The 14,529-nt window shown below is 51.8% G+C and overlaps 1 protein-coding gene and 2 long non-coding RNA genes across 12 annotated transcripts in view; 2 read left to right on the top strand and 1 right to left on the bottom strand.

The window, feature by feature from the left end:
- LOC309667302 overlaps window positions 1–14,529 on the bottom strand; it is a 247,793-nt gene that overhangs the window by 9,576 nt on the left and 223,688 nt on the right. The gene's annotated exons all lie outside the window — the stretch shown is intronic.
- The window catches only part of SYNJ2 (synaptojanin 2), a 99,500-nt gene that overhangs the window by 15,187 nt on the left and 69,784 nt on the right, over window positions 1–14,529 (top strand). The window lies entirely within an intron of this gene.
- LOC309667336 lies at window positions 1,064–3,026 on the top strand. Its single transcript, XR_014267715.1, has 2 exons — window positions 1,064–1,643; window positions 1,960–3,026. It is a non-coding gene; the product is annotated as an uncharacterized lncRNA (long non-coding RNA).

Genomic DNA, 14,529 nt, shown 5'->3' with positions numbered 1-14,529 from the left:
TCTAAGATGGCTCAGATCTAAGTCTGAGCTAAACCTAGGAATCTGATGCTATACATTTTTTATTGGAGACTTATGAATTAATTAAAATGCATGAAATTCTCTCTCTTGATTCTGCCCCTTTCCTGTAACCAGCAAAAACAATTTTTAAGCCATAACAATTTAAGCTTAAATTAGGAACATACGGTATTTATTAAACTAACCTATGCTAATTGAGTAGCTCTTTTAGCAGATTCTTATTAATATCCACTGGCATTCTGAAAATCATACCTTTCCTCATATTGAATAACTTTTTTTTAACAATCTGGACTGGAGTGGGGCAAGTTGTGTGTCTGGGGATGGGTGGGCTTGTTTGTCTGTGTTTATTGCCTGTACATGGCATGGACTTAGCTTCACCGTGAATCTTATCCGTGGCTGATAAATGTTGTATGTTGGAAAAACTCTCTAAGCAGAGATAGTCCTCTGCCGCCCCTGCTTCCCAGCCAAGCAGAGCTGAGGTCAGGCAGAGCCGAGCTGGGTCCTGCTGGCAGAGAGGAGTGATGGGGGGCTATCAGTTGCAGCAGCAGGGCACACGCTCTGGCTTAACAGAACAGTGACACTCGTCTCACGGCCTGTTTCAACAGTGGACTTTTGTTTTTATTTAAATGGTGCGGATAGAGAAAGGAATATTGGAAAACGAGGGCTGGAAGTAACTTGCCACCCACCCAGCCCTGAGCCAGGCCCTCATAACAATGTCCATCTGCCTAGTGGCACCTGCTTCTCTTTTCACTGGGACCACTAGGAGGGGAGGAGCCCGTGGACCAGGGAGGAGGAGCCTGTGGACCAGGAGGGGAGGAGCCTGTGGACCAGGAGGGGAGGAGCCCATGGACCAGGGAGGAGGAGCCTGTGGACCAGGAGGGGAGGAGCCTGTGGACCAGGAGGGGAGGAGCCTGTGGACCAGGGAGGAGGAGCCTGTAGACCAGGAGGGGAGGAGCCTGTGGACCAGGGAGGAGGAGCCTGTGGACCAGGAGGGGAGGAGCCTGTGGACCAGGGAGGAGGAGCCTGTGGACCAGGAGGGGAGGAGCCTGTGGACCAGGAGGGGAGGAGCCTGTGGACCAGGGAGGAGGAGCCTGTGGACCAGGAGGGGAGGAGCCTGTGGACCAGGACCCCGTGCTGCTGGACGAGGCGGCAAGAGCCATGGGCAGAGCACGTCTGTGGCAGTAACACAAGAGGGCCAGCAGCAGAGCTGCAGGAATGGAATTCCGTGTTGACACTGTAGGTCTCTGGAGTGGACAAACAGAATCTTAAACCTCCCATTTCTAAGGGCTACTTTCTGCTTTCTCCAGACACACAGTGCTTGGAGTGAGGACTCAGAGAGTTCGTCTGATGGTATAAACTGATTTTAACCAGAAGTAACAGAACTTCATTGCTATTATTCTGTAAGTTTTGTTGACAGGGAAAGAGGTATGATGTCCATTAGGATGTTAAAAATATTGACATTTGCAAAGACCCTAGGAGTCTGGGATGGGAACACAGGGGAAGGTCCAGGCCTCCGTGCCAGGTTCTGGGGTGAGGTGGTGGGGTGGGAGGGGTGGGTGAGGCGGGCTGAATTCCTGTTCCCTCCCAAGCTCCCCTGCTTTCCAAGCTGTGACTGTGGGTCTGAATCTGTCCAGAGAGAACGCTTTTTTTTTTTTTTTAATTAATTAATTAATTTATTTATTTTTGGCTGTGTTGGGTCTTCGTTTCTGTGCGAGGGCTTTCTCTAGTTGCAGCAAGCGGGGGCCACTCTTCATCGCGGTGCGTGGGCCTCTCACTGTCGCGGCCTCTCTTGTTGTGGAGCACAGGCTCCAGACGCGCAGGCTCAGTAGTTGTGGCTCACGGGCCCAGTTGCTCCGCGGCATGTGGGATCTTCCCAGACCAGGGCTCGAACCTGTGTCCCCTGCATTGGCAGGCAGATTCTCAACCACTGCGCCACCAGGGAAGCCCCAGAGGGGACGCTTTTTGCTAATTCACAAAAAGGCACCATACCAGCTGGAGACCACCCTGGAAAAGGTGGACAGGTCATGGCCTTTTCTAACTCGTGTGGTACTGGTAAAATTTTAGTCCAGCCACAGAACTGGAACAAATGACCTAAGACACATATATGGAGTGAGAAATTGTAATGAAATACCACTGCCTGCACACGGATGGCTCCAGACTTCAGGGGTTTCTAGGTGTGTGTCTGACTTCAGCAGCGCTCCCCCTTTAGGTTTCTGGGTCAGTTTGCTGTTAGGAAAATTAGGTTACTGAGAGCTTATCAGAATTTTGTCTTACAAGAGAAAATAGACCTGGAACGAAAACTTGAGGAGCGATCCTGTGAGGAAAGTTTGCGAGCTGTAGAGGATGAACTTTGTGACTTCAGTTTGGTCCCTACCTTTCTCCTGGGTCTTGTAGGAAAGTCGTCACATTTGTGGCTTCTGTCTTCCCCTCTCCTGAACACTCTCAGGTCTTTGGGTGCGGATGATAAGATTGTGCACTTGGGAAATCCAGGAGACAGTCCCTGAAGTCTCTGTGAGTGCAGCGATATCACGTCTGGCACTTGTGTGGCAACCCTCCAGGAGACAGACAGATGGACTCATGTGCACACACACAGTGGGGACACAACAGGTGAAATAAGATTGGGAAAATGTTGATGCCTGTTGGAGCTGGGTGATAGGCAGGTGATAGTTCATGAGACGTAGTGAATTAATAACCTGGCTGCTTTTCAAGCTCAACAGATGAAAATCGGTAGTTTTCTCATATACCATCATTAGTCAATTGGAGTATGTAATAGGAAAAACAGATTCCACTCGCAGTAACAACAGTTTCTGGGAATAAATATAATAAAATATGTAAAGCTATAAAACTTTATGGACGCACTGAATAAGTGGAAAGGTACAGCATATTCTTGGGAAAGGAACATCAACATTGTAAAAATGTTCTTAATAAATCTGTAAATGCAAGTACCTACGAGTAAAATGCAATCAACAGGAGTGTTTGGGTTTTTAAAATAAATTTATTTATTTATTTTCTTTTTGGCTGCGTTGGGTCTTTGTCGCTGCACGCGGGCTTTCTCTAGTTGTGGCGAGCGGGGGCTACTCTTTGTTGCGGTGCGCGGGCTTCTCATTGCGGTGGCTTCTCGTTGCGGAGCACAGACTCTAGGCGCGCGGGCTTCCGTAGTCGTGGCACGTGGGCTCTAGAGCACAGGCTCAGTAGTCGTGGCACGTGGGCTCAGTAGTTGTGGCTTGCGGGCTCTAGAGCACAGGCTCAGTAGTTGTGGCACGTGGGCTCAGTAGTTGTGGCTCATGGGCTCTAGAGCACAGGTTCAGTAGTTGTGGCACGTGGGCTCAGTAGTTGTGGCTCTAGAGCGTAGGCTCAGTAGTTGTGGTGCACGGGCTTAGTTGCTCCGTGGCATGTGGGATCTTCCTGGACCAGGGCTCGAACCTGTGTCCCCTTCATTGGCAGGCGGATTCTTAACCACTGCGCCACCAGGGAAGTCCCCACAGGAGTTTGATATAAAGCGTAACAGGCTGACTTTAAAGTATATCTGGGACTCCCCCCCCCCCACCCACCACTTAAACTTATGCTCATCTTAATCCTCCCGTTCTGAGTAATGGCAGCCCCCCGTGGGTGGGCCAGTTGCTCGGACAGAACCTGTGAGTCACCCAGATCCCTATCTTCTCCTCAATTCCGTCCAATCCACCAGGACGTCCTGACCACTCTACCTCCAACATATGTCTGAATCCACCGGTCCCCCTGTTGCAATTGCTACGGCACTAGTCCAGCCACTACTTCTCTCCCTTGGACCACACGCCACCTCCTAAGTGGCCTCTTGGCTGCCACTCCCGGGCCGTCCCCTTGACCCCAGACAGCGGCCTGACCGAGCCTGCACAGCCTGTGTCCTCTGCTCTGGCTCTTTCTCCAGCCTGTCTCCCCCCATTTCCCGGGCTCACTCTTCTTGAGTGACCCTGACCGGCTCCTGCCTCAGCACCTCTGCCCTGGCTGTGCCCTCTGCCCGCAGTGCTCTTCCCAGACCTCTATCTGGCCACCTTGTCCTCGTTCAGGCCTAACTCGGTGACTTTGGCGAGACGTTCCTGACCACCCTTAGCCAAACCAGCCCACGGCCTCCACGCCTCAACTGTCTCTGTTCCCTCACCTGTTTTCTTGTCTCTGTAGCACGTGTCACTGAAATTACCTTATTTATTTGCTTGCAACATCTGTTGGGTCTTGAGAATGCCAGCTCCTTGGGAGCAGGATGTTGTAGGTTGCACTGTCCACCCTAAAAAGATATGTTCAAGTCCTAACCCCTCTAACTGAAGGTCACCTTACTTGGAAATAGGGTCTTTGTCGCCATAATTAAGGTATGAATTAAGATGAGGTCATCCTGAAGTAGGGTGGGCCCTTAATCCTGTAGGACTGGTGTCCTTGTAAGAAGAGGAGACACAGAGACAGGTACTCACAGAGGGGAGAATGTCATGTGAAGACACACACACACAGAGGGGAGATGGCCACGTGAAGACAGGCGGAGATGGAAGTGATGCTGCCACCAGCCAAGGAAGGCCTGGGGCTCCCAGAAGCGCGAACAGGCGGGAAGGATCCTCCCTGGCCCTGCCCCCAGCTGGATTTTGCAGTTGATTAATCAAGTGCAAGTTGCTTTAATTCTCCAGCTTGTGGTGTTTTGTTCGGCAGCCCCAAGAAACTAATAAGTTGGGGGGGGGGTGTTCTCAACACTGTCTGACGTGAGGAGAAGCTCAGGAAACACTGCCAAATGATGAAGAAATGGCCAAAATAGCCAAGAAGATTTTGAAAAAGATCAGGACAGGCTTGATCTACCAGACAGTAAATCATACTATAAAGCTTTAACAATGATTTAATAGGCAAAAATCAATAGACTAGAGGAGAGGGCTCAAAACAGACTCATGTAAATAGAGTAATTTAGTTTATTATTAAGGTAACAATTTAAATCATTGGGGGAAAAGGTGGATGCTCAGTAAATGGTGTTTGTGCAACTTGGCACTTCCTTTGTTCAGCCAGATATTTCAGAGCAGGTCCCCCGTGGCTGTCTGGTCAGAAAGGAGAAGGGCTTGCCCCACAGGTCAATGCTGGGCGGTTCCTCTTCCAGGGAGTGAGTGGTCTTTGCCGCAGTTCACGCAGGTGACTGTTCACACAGCTGTCTGTCACTAGCTAGCTTCTCGCCAGCTTACAGCCTTGTGCCTGCAGGAGCTAGGATCCCTTATAAAACCCCCATAGGTATGGTTTCCGGGGTTCACAAAGGGGCATGCTCAGCTACAAAAGTTGTCGCACTTAAGGAAGCCCCAAACCTGGTGTCCCCATTGGGGCTTCCTCATTCATGAAGTTCATTTTGACCATAAGCAGTGTTATCTGGTTTATCTGGTGGTTTATGTTTTACCTTTATGGGTTCCCAGGGAACCAGAGCTGGAGAGTCAGAAAAAGGATTTGTTAAGCCCATGTGGACACGAATTAAGTTAGAGCCCTACATTAAATCATATAGAAATTCCAGAGGTACTTAAGAGTTAAATGTAAAGAAATCCCACTTTTAAAGTTTTAGGAAAAAACATAGGAGAAGCTTCCACAGTGTAATGGTACAGAAAGCCCTTCTAAGCAAAGCATAAAACTCAGAAGTCATAAAGGAAAAAATAACCTGAGAGATTTAAGAACTGTTTTTTATTGAAGTATAACATATACAGAGAAATGAACAAATCCTAAGTGGACAGTTCTGTGAATTTTCACGAAGTGAACATGTATAACCAGCGTGAAGATCTGGAAACAGTGTTGGTGGCACCCCAGGGCCCCCTGCTCCTCCTTTACCCCGTGTCAGACTGATAGATTTGACTACAGAAACATTTTAAACTCTGGGATATCAAAAGACACCATAAATACAGTTAAAAGACAAGCAGCAGGCTGGAAGGGAACTATGTACAGCCCTTTGCAACATATACAGGGACAAATACAGGACTGGTGATCATCGTATGCTATAAAAACACGCCTACAGATCACGAAGAAGAAGGACCAACCATTCAACAGAAAAATTGGCAAAAGCCATACTTAGTAATTCTCGAGAGGAAAAATACAAATGGCCCAGGCAGTGGAGCCAACACTACCAGCTCTGCTGAGCGCCGTCATCCGTGTTAGACGGATGAGTGCTTTTCTCTCTCTTGCTCCGCTTCTCTTGCCTTCTCCCTCCTGAGATTCAGTGGAAGCCCCGGGTGACAGATAATGTACTTCCTCAGGATCACCCCTCCCCCCTGGCCTGCAGCTGTGCCCTCATACCTGTCCGTCCCCTTAGGCTCACCCCTCTCCCAGCAGATGTTTGGTTCTCATGACTGGCTCCCCAGGTCAGCCCCGTGGGCTCCCAGACAAGCCCAGATTTAACTTGTCCTCTGGGGACACACCTGCCCAGGTTCCAGCCCAGCTCAGTGCTGGGAACGTCAGGGCAGGGCTCAGGTGCTTGGGACATGAACAACAGCTGTGGCAGGGCCAGGAGTGGCAGGAAGTAGGACAGGGCCGCCATGGCCAGAGGTTGGGGCTGGTGAGAGGTGTGGCACCTGTCAAAAAAAGCCAGGGTTGGGGAGGACAGAATTGGCTCCCTGGAAGGAGTGTGGGACAGGCTTCAGAGGCATTCTGTAAAGGCAAACTTCCCCAGAGCGGGGCTCCCCAAACGAAAGGATTTTGTGACAGGTGACTGGGGGAGTCTGGACACGGTGACGCCTTGGAGAGGTCCAGCGTGAGTTAGCATATGAAAGATGGCCAGGCCCTGCAGTAAATCCACCTACTGAGACAGCCCTGCCTTCCCCAGACACCTTTGACCTTTAGTTCACAGAACATACACCAACACCTGATGGTGACCAGTGTCCCTAGGGTACACTTGGGGAATCCCTGCTGTGAAGGGATGAAGATTCTAAGGCCAGGTTCTGAGCCAGCCACAGGCTTCTCTGTTTGCGAGACTAGAGCTAATTCCAGGTGCAGAAAGCCTTTGGCTGGAGGGTAATTTGGAGGAGGCAGTTTCCAAATCAACAAAACAGTGTAACTAGGTTCATTTGAGAAGGTTTCTCCCGCCCTTTTGTTAAAAAAAACAAAGAAACTGTGACCGTTTCCCGTTGATGTTGGGTGGGGCCTCTGTGAGTAAGCAGGTGTGTTTAGTTTATAGACATATATGGAGAAAGAGGCCACACCTGTCACAAACTACACCCCTAGATATTACCTACGTGTGGGGTATCGGTAATAAAGCGATAATAACGTGTCTGCGCTGAGCTGAACTTCCCTCGTCTTCCCTGGACCTGTGTGCTCCCAAGTTTGTCAGAGGTCCCCAAAGAGCATGGCTGCAGTGCTGTGACAGTTTCTGAGCATCTAACACAGGTGAACAAACTGCTCTGTCAGATCCCTAATGAATCTGACCGAACAAAAAAATTTTTAAACCAGAGAAGCCTAGGAAATGAATTATCGACTGTTGTCTGGATTCTGGATTAAAATATAGAGTAGTAATCGACCTTGGGGAGATTGATCAACTCTCACCCCAGCCTCCTGGAACTGTGTCCCGACCTCACCTTCATGCATCCCCCCAAACCCGGCGGCCTTGCTGGAGGCGGGGTCATTGTCTGTGTTCCTCACCGCTGCTCCCCCGCAGGTCCCTATCCCTCCCTGGAAGACTGCCTGCCTCTCGGCCAGGCTCCCATTCATGGAGGGCTGGGCTCCTGGCTCGCCCAGCTCTTCCGCCACCTCTCCTGTCCCATCCTTGGTATGGTCGTGCCCATTAGCTGCTCTCACCTCCTCACTGCCAAGTCTTTCCTTCCATCCCCCTTCACGCCGCTGGCCTTCTCATCACCAGTCATTATACCGCCCTGGAAGTTCAGCATCAAGCGTCCTCTCTGCTACCTTCTGCCCTCCTAACCCGCGCAGGACCCCTACTCAGACCTTGAGTCTGCGGCCCCCGAACTTTCCCAGCACCTTCCCTGCCCTCACATCCTCTCTTGCCTCCTTGTCCTACTTCAGTTCCCATCCATGCTGATGATTCCTCTTGCACACGCTCTCCCCTCTTTCAACCACTCTCTCCTTCACACTTGCCAGGCAAAACCCCTGGCCCTGCGTTAGTCCTCTCCCCCCACTGCGTGCACACCCTCATGTTGCTGGACGCAGCTGGAGAAAAACCCGACCACACTGATTTGTCTGTCACAGCTTCCTAAGGGTTTCCAGTGCTGGTCCGGTCGCCTCGTTGCATTTGCCTAGCCAGGTTTCTCTTCCGCCCTCCGGGATGACTGTTTCTCATCTCAGGCCTTCAACACCTTGTCCCTCTCCGCTAATGATTTCACTCCCTGTTTCACTGAGAGAATGCAAGTAATTAAAGCAGAACTCTGACAGACCCCATCACCTCCCCTGCCTGCCCCGTGCCAGTGGCACCGCCTCCCTCCGTTAGGGCACGTGACCTCTGAGCTCCTGTTCTTCCTCCTTTGCACTGGTCCTGTCCCCTCTCACCTCTGAAGACTCTGCTCCCCGCGTCCTCCCTTCCCTTCCTAGCTGGATGCTTCCCACCGTTGCACCAACAGACGGTTCATGTTTAGAAACACCCTCTCTCGACCCCAACCCCCCGCCTCCTTTCTCTGTTCCGTTCCCCCATGTGAAGGTGCTGTCTCCGCTCTCCCTCCTCCTACTCTCCGTGACACAGTTTCAGGCAGGCTCTGGTGCTCGCCCGTTGGTACTCTGAAGCCCTTCGTCAGGGTCACCAGAGATGGCTGCCTGGCCGGACCCCACGCAGGCCTGCCCGTCGCATCACGCAGGTGATCACACCTGCTTCCTGAAGGATGCTTCTCCTGCTGGTCGTGTCCCTGCCTCGCTGCTGCTCCCCCAGTGCCTGGAGCAGCACCTGGCACACAGTAGGCATCTAGCATCCTTGTTGAGTGATGGGGTTGAAGTGGGAAAGGGTGTGACTTTCCCCTTCTCTCCCCCTCCCTCCCTGCACCTCGTGTAGCATTAGAAGGTGTATATGGATCACGTGACATGGTTTCTAAAGGTAAGGGTGTGTGTGTGTGTGTGTGTGTGTGTGTGTGTGTGTGTACATGCATGGAAACAGGGCTTCTCGGTGAGGGACGAGGCACTCCAGTGGGGTTGTAGCAGGGCTGGGAGGGGCACTCAGGTAGAGTAAGGAAGTACTTCTTCCTGAGTAAGGAAGAAAAGAGGGGAAAATACTCAGGAACTGGCTTGGCTGGTCAGTTAGAGAAGAAACTGGGAAAGTAGCTGTGAGTGGAACCTGCAGCACCCGGCCCAGGCCTTGGGTCTAATTTGTTAGTCAAGGGAAGCACACGGAAGGGTTTGCTATAGGAGGGAGTGGCACGTCGGGACTTGCCCCGGGGGGGAGTCACTTGTGGGGACCGGGGAGGGGGACAGAAGGCCCAGCAGTGAAGTCTGTGGTCAGCCCGTGAACTCTGCCCTGAAGGATCTACCTCTCCCCCATGTCTAAAGATAGCTTGCACGCATTTGTGGAAAAGGGGGTAATAGATGCTCATTCTTGTTCTCTGTTGGGTGGGAGGCCCTGCAGGTGCCCTGACCCAGCCCATGCTGCCGGCGTAAGCACTGCTGACCAGGACTTCTGCCGCCCCCGTCGCCTGGCTCCATCAGAAGCCTAGTCAGCACTGTGTCAGTATTTTTTTAAAGGCCCGGATCCCTTCTTTTTAGGGAAAAAAAGACTCAACTCTAAAGGCTCAGTGTCCAGCCCAGCGCTCAAGTCCTCTTGTCCGAGGAGCCGGCCTCCTCTTCCAGGCTGGTCACCTCAGCCGCTGCTGACCTTGGTGCAGGGAGGGGAGTTTATCCAGCTGCTTCTCCAGCTGTGGCCACAGGAGACCATACATTGTCCTCTTACTTCCTCTGGCTGGGTGGCGCACATATGCACAGCTTTGCTGGGAGACAGTGCTTCTGCTTAGGTCGTGTTTTTGGGGTGCACTCCCCAACCTGCCCTTCACGTGGCTTGGACTTTTGGGAGAGGGAGAGGTGGTGGGGAGAGCAGGAAGGTTTCTTAGCGGGGCTGGTGTGTCTGCCCAGTTGGCTTTTGTCTGGGCTCTCAAGCTTCTGTTTCAGGCTGGTGTTTTGATTTCCACGTTGCTTAGCAACCCTCCAGCAGCCTCCATCCACCCGCCTGCCTGCCCGAGGAAAACCATTGTCTTTCTGGAGAGCTGCTTTAGCTCTCAACTGATAACTCTGGAAGGAACAGCCACAAGCCAGTCTGAGCTGAGCTCAGAATTAGCACATGAAGAAGTCGTTGACCTTGATCTTGATGATTCTGTCCTTTTGAGACCATGAAATAGAAGAAGCTGGTGTAACGTTGGGCACAAGAACGCAGCCACAAATGGTACCTCAGTCTTGGGCCGTCTGCGTTGTTAAATTGACCTACTTATTTTTCTGACCTGTGGGCTGGGCTTTGATGGAATTTCCTTAAGGTGTGTTACTGTGGAAAATATTATGGAAGAAAGAAGCACGCATGGTTGGTTTGATTACTGATCCAGACTGCTGGCCTGCTGACCAGGAACACGGCCTGCTTGGCCTGGAGTAGAGCAGACTCTCGCTACAGCCTGTGGCTCCCACAAGACCTGCCACGGCCCCAGCTCTGTCTGATGACAGAGGTCTGTCCTGAGAACCAGAATCCCGGGCCAGCTTTGCTCTGCTTTGGGGCAAGCCCTGTTCCCCCTGCAGTGGAGCCCTTTCTCTTCCACTCCCCTTGGCCCACTGGACCCGGGGGTGGGATGCGTGTCCCCCCAGGCTCCTCTTTGCCACCTCCAGGCCATCCTCCTTCCCTCCACCATAAAAGTAGTCAACGAGGAATATCATGTCCAGCGCCCACCAGGAGGTCTTCCTAGGCCCATCTAAGCATCCAAACTGTCAGCGCCCCACTTGGCATCCAGGACAGGAACTAGAGCTCGCTGGCGGGGCTGCACGGAGCCTTCTTCTCTGGAGTCATCTCACAGCAGCCCTGTAAGGTCACTCACGGGGTGTGGGCGCTAGGGAGGTGTGGATGCCAGGGCAGCGTGGGTACCAGGGCGGTGTGGGTACCTGGGCTGTCTTGCTGAGAAGTCTCACGCCCCGATAGGATCCAGTGTCGGTGGTCAGCTGAGCTTCCAGGTTCCCTCAAAGCACAGCTCCACCCAAGGGTCCCTGTGGCCTCATCGTTGTTCTGGTCGCCTGTGGTTCCTCCCGGTCCAATGCCTGCTACCAGACAGGTCTATTTTTATCATAAGCCATCTCGTCTAGTATTGTAGACAAGGTTTATCAGGTCACCAGGGAAACAGGACTTGGAGGTTAATCTAGGGTCGAACTCTCTTGCAGGCTCTGTTGAGCCTTTGTCCATGCACACCAAGGAACCACGTTGCCCCCTGGCCCTGTTTGAAATCGCCTGGTTCCTTGACGATTTTACCTTCTTCTCTGTCGACCCAGACACTCCATCCGCCCTCTGTGTCAGACGTACCACTTTTCATCTTCCACCTTCATCTTTCTAGCTCATCTCTCACTTCCCCAATTCCAACCACCTTGACCCCGCTGGGACTGCGGTCCCGTGAACCTGCCACCTCTTTTAAAATTTTTTTTACATATACATGCATTCTTTTTCATATTCTTTTCCATTATGGTTTATCATAGGATATCGAATATAGTTCCCTGTGCTATACAGTAGGACCTTGTTGTTTAACCATTCTCTATATAATAGTTGGCATCTGCTAACCCCAAACTCCCAATCCACCATCCATGTTACTGAAAATGACATTATTTCATTCTTTTTTATGGCTGAGTAGTATTCCATTTGTGTGTGTGTGTGTGTGTGTGTGTGTGTGTGTGTGTGTGTGTGTACCACATCTTTATCCACTCATCTGTCGATGGACATTTAGGTTGCTTCCATGTCCTGGCTATCGCGAACAGTGCTGCTATGAACATTGGGGTGCGTGTATCTTTTCAAATTAGGGTTTTGTCTGGATATACGCCCAGGAGTGGGATCACTGGATCATATGGTAGTTCTATTTTTAGCCTTTTGAGGAACCGCCACACTGTTTTCCATAGTGGCTGCACCAACTTACATTCCCATCAACAGTGCAGGAGGTGAACCTGCCACCTCTTCCAGTCGCTTCCCGACCCCCATGCCTCTCCTCCCTCTGCACCCCTTCACACACCACCCCTGCCCCTCTCCTCCCACCCCTGCCCCTCTCTTGCTCGCTACTACTCACCTGGTAAACCACTGGGTAGGTCCTCCTCTCCTCGCCTGTACCTGCCTCTGTGTGGCTGGAAGTTTCTGGAGGCAACCCACCACCACACCGACGGGTCTCATTGCCCCTTCAGGGTCCCCAGGCCCTTCAGTGATGCTCCTGTATCCCCTTCCCCCTCCCGCCTCCCCAGGCAGCTCCTCCACACCTCCCCCTGCAGCTCTGCCTCACCTCCGCCTCCTCGCTTCGAGCTGACGGGTTGCTTCTCATTTCACTGAGAAAACTGAAGCAACGAGGAGAGAATTTCCACCCACTGCCTGCGCCGTGGCCACCCACCCACCATATCTGTCCCTGTGTCCTCCTCCTCTCCTGTTGCGTGGATGGACTCTGTGTTAAGGCAGCCCCCATTCACACGTCGGGTCCATGACCCAGTCCAGGGCACTGCTGGCGGGTCCCCTCTCTCTCCTACTCCAGCAGTTTTTACCTCCCTTGGATCAGTTCTACCAGCGTGCAAACCTTAGGGAAATCTTTAGACCCCACTTCCCGCTCTACAGCCTCCCATTTGTACACACACACACACACACACACACACACACACACACACACACACACACGAGTTCCTCAAGGAATTGTCTCTACTCACGGTCTCTGTTTTTTCTCTTCCTCTCCATTCAGGATTTTGTCCCTCAACTTTCTGGAAACTGCCCTTTCCTGGCTCACCTGTGTGTACGTGGAGTGATGAATGCTCAGTCCTGGTGGGACGAGACTCAGGGCAGCATCCAAGCTCACTGACCCTTCGTGCCTCCTGTCAGCACTCTCCTCCGGGCTCCTGACACCAACCTCACTGACCCTTTGTGCCTCCTGTCAGCACTCTCCTCCAGGCTCCTGACGCCACGCACTGCTGGCTTTTCTTATATCTTTTGGCTTCTTCTTTTTCTTTTTTTTTTTTAAATATAACTGATTTTTTTTTAATTTATTTATTTAATTATTTTATTTTTGGCTGCGTTGGGTCTTCGTTGCTGGGCGCGGGCTTTCTCTGGTTGCAGCGAGCGGGGGCTACTCTTCATTGTGGTATGTGCACTTCTCATTGCGGTGGCTTCTCTTGTTGCGGAGCATGGGCTGTAGGCGTGCGGGCTTCAGTAGTTGTGGCCCGCAGGCTTCAGTACTTGTGACACGCAAGCTCAGTAGTTGTGGCGCACGGGCCCAGCTGCTCCGCGGCATGTGGGATCTTCCCGGACCAGGGCTCGAACCCGTGTCCCCTGCATTGGCAGGCGGATTCTTAACCATGCGTCACCAGGGAAGCCCCTTTTGGCTTCTTCTCCTCCGTCTCCCCAGCCTTTAAACACGCTGTCCCCTCCACGCACTCCCCAGACCATCTCCCCCACTCTCATGATTTTAAGTACCTTCTGTTTGCTGGGGGCATCCAGTTTGTATCTTCAGCCGATGCCTCTGTGTAAGTCCAGATGGCATAACTCCGTCCTCGAAACCTGGGGCCTGTCTGAACTGAGCTCCTAGTGCCTTTCCGAGACCTGGCCCGTCCGTCTTCACAGACACCGGGGGTCATGGCCACGCCATCCTGTCAGTTGTTCGGGAGCAGGACTTGGCATCATCCTTGAACCCTGTCTTTCTCTCATGTCCCGCATCCGGTCTGTCCACAGATCCTTCTGGTTCTGCCTTCAAAATATCTGCAGATATTTGATGATGTTAAGGGAATTATGGTTACTTTTTTTTTTTTTTTTTTTTAGATTTGATCATGGTATTGTGCTCCCTTTTTAAAAAGAACCCTTATCTTTTAGAAATTCGTACAGAAATATTTATCGATAAAATGACGTGAAGTCTGGGATTTACTTGGAATAATCTCGGGCAGTGCTTCTCACCCAGAGGACTTGTGAAAACACAGATTTCTGGGTCTTCAGGCCAGAGTTTCTGATTCAGCAGGGCTGGGACGGGGTCCCATAGTTTCTATTCCTGACGCTGGTTGATGCATATTGTCTGAGGCCCACATGAGGAGACTGATCTGAGGCGTAGGAGAGTGGGTGACGGGTGTGAATGAAGTAAGGTTGGGCGTGAATTGATAGCAGTCGGAGCTGTTGGATACATAGGGTTTATTACACTAGTCTGCTTTTCTTCGGAAGTTTCAATAATAGAAAAGAGCGTGTGTGTGCGTGCACGTGCGCGTGTTACCAGCATTTGACCGTTTCCCAGCACCTCCAGTCCTACCACCCTGGTCCAAGCATCCTCTCTTGCCTCGATCGTTGTAGGGCCTCCTAACTGGTCTCCTTGCCTTTCCTTTGCCCCTCTAGGATCTGTTTTCAACAGGACAGCCAGAGTGAGCCTCAAAACC

The sequence above is a fragment of the Balaenoptera physalus genome (assembly GCF_965194825.1).
Source record: "Balaenoptera physalus genome assembly, chromosome: 9".
NCBI lineage: Eukaryota > Metazoa > Chordata > Mammalia > Artiodactyla > Balaenopteridae > Balaenoptera > Balaenoptera physalus.
Note: the sequence above shows the minus strand (reverse complement) of the source record. Positions and strands in the feature narration are given on the sequence as shown.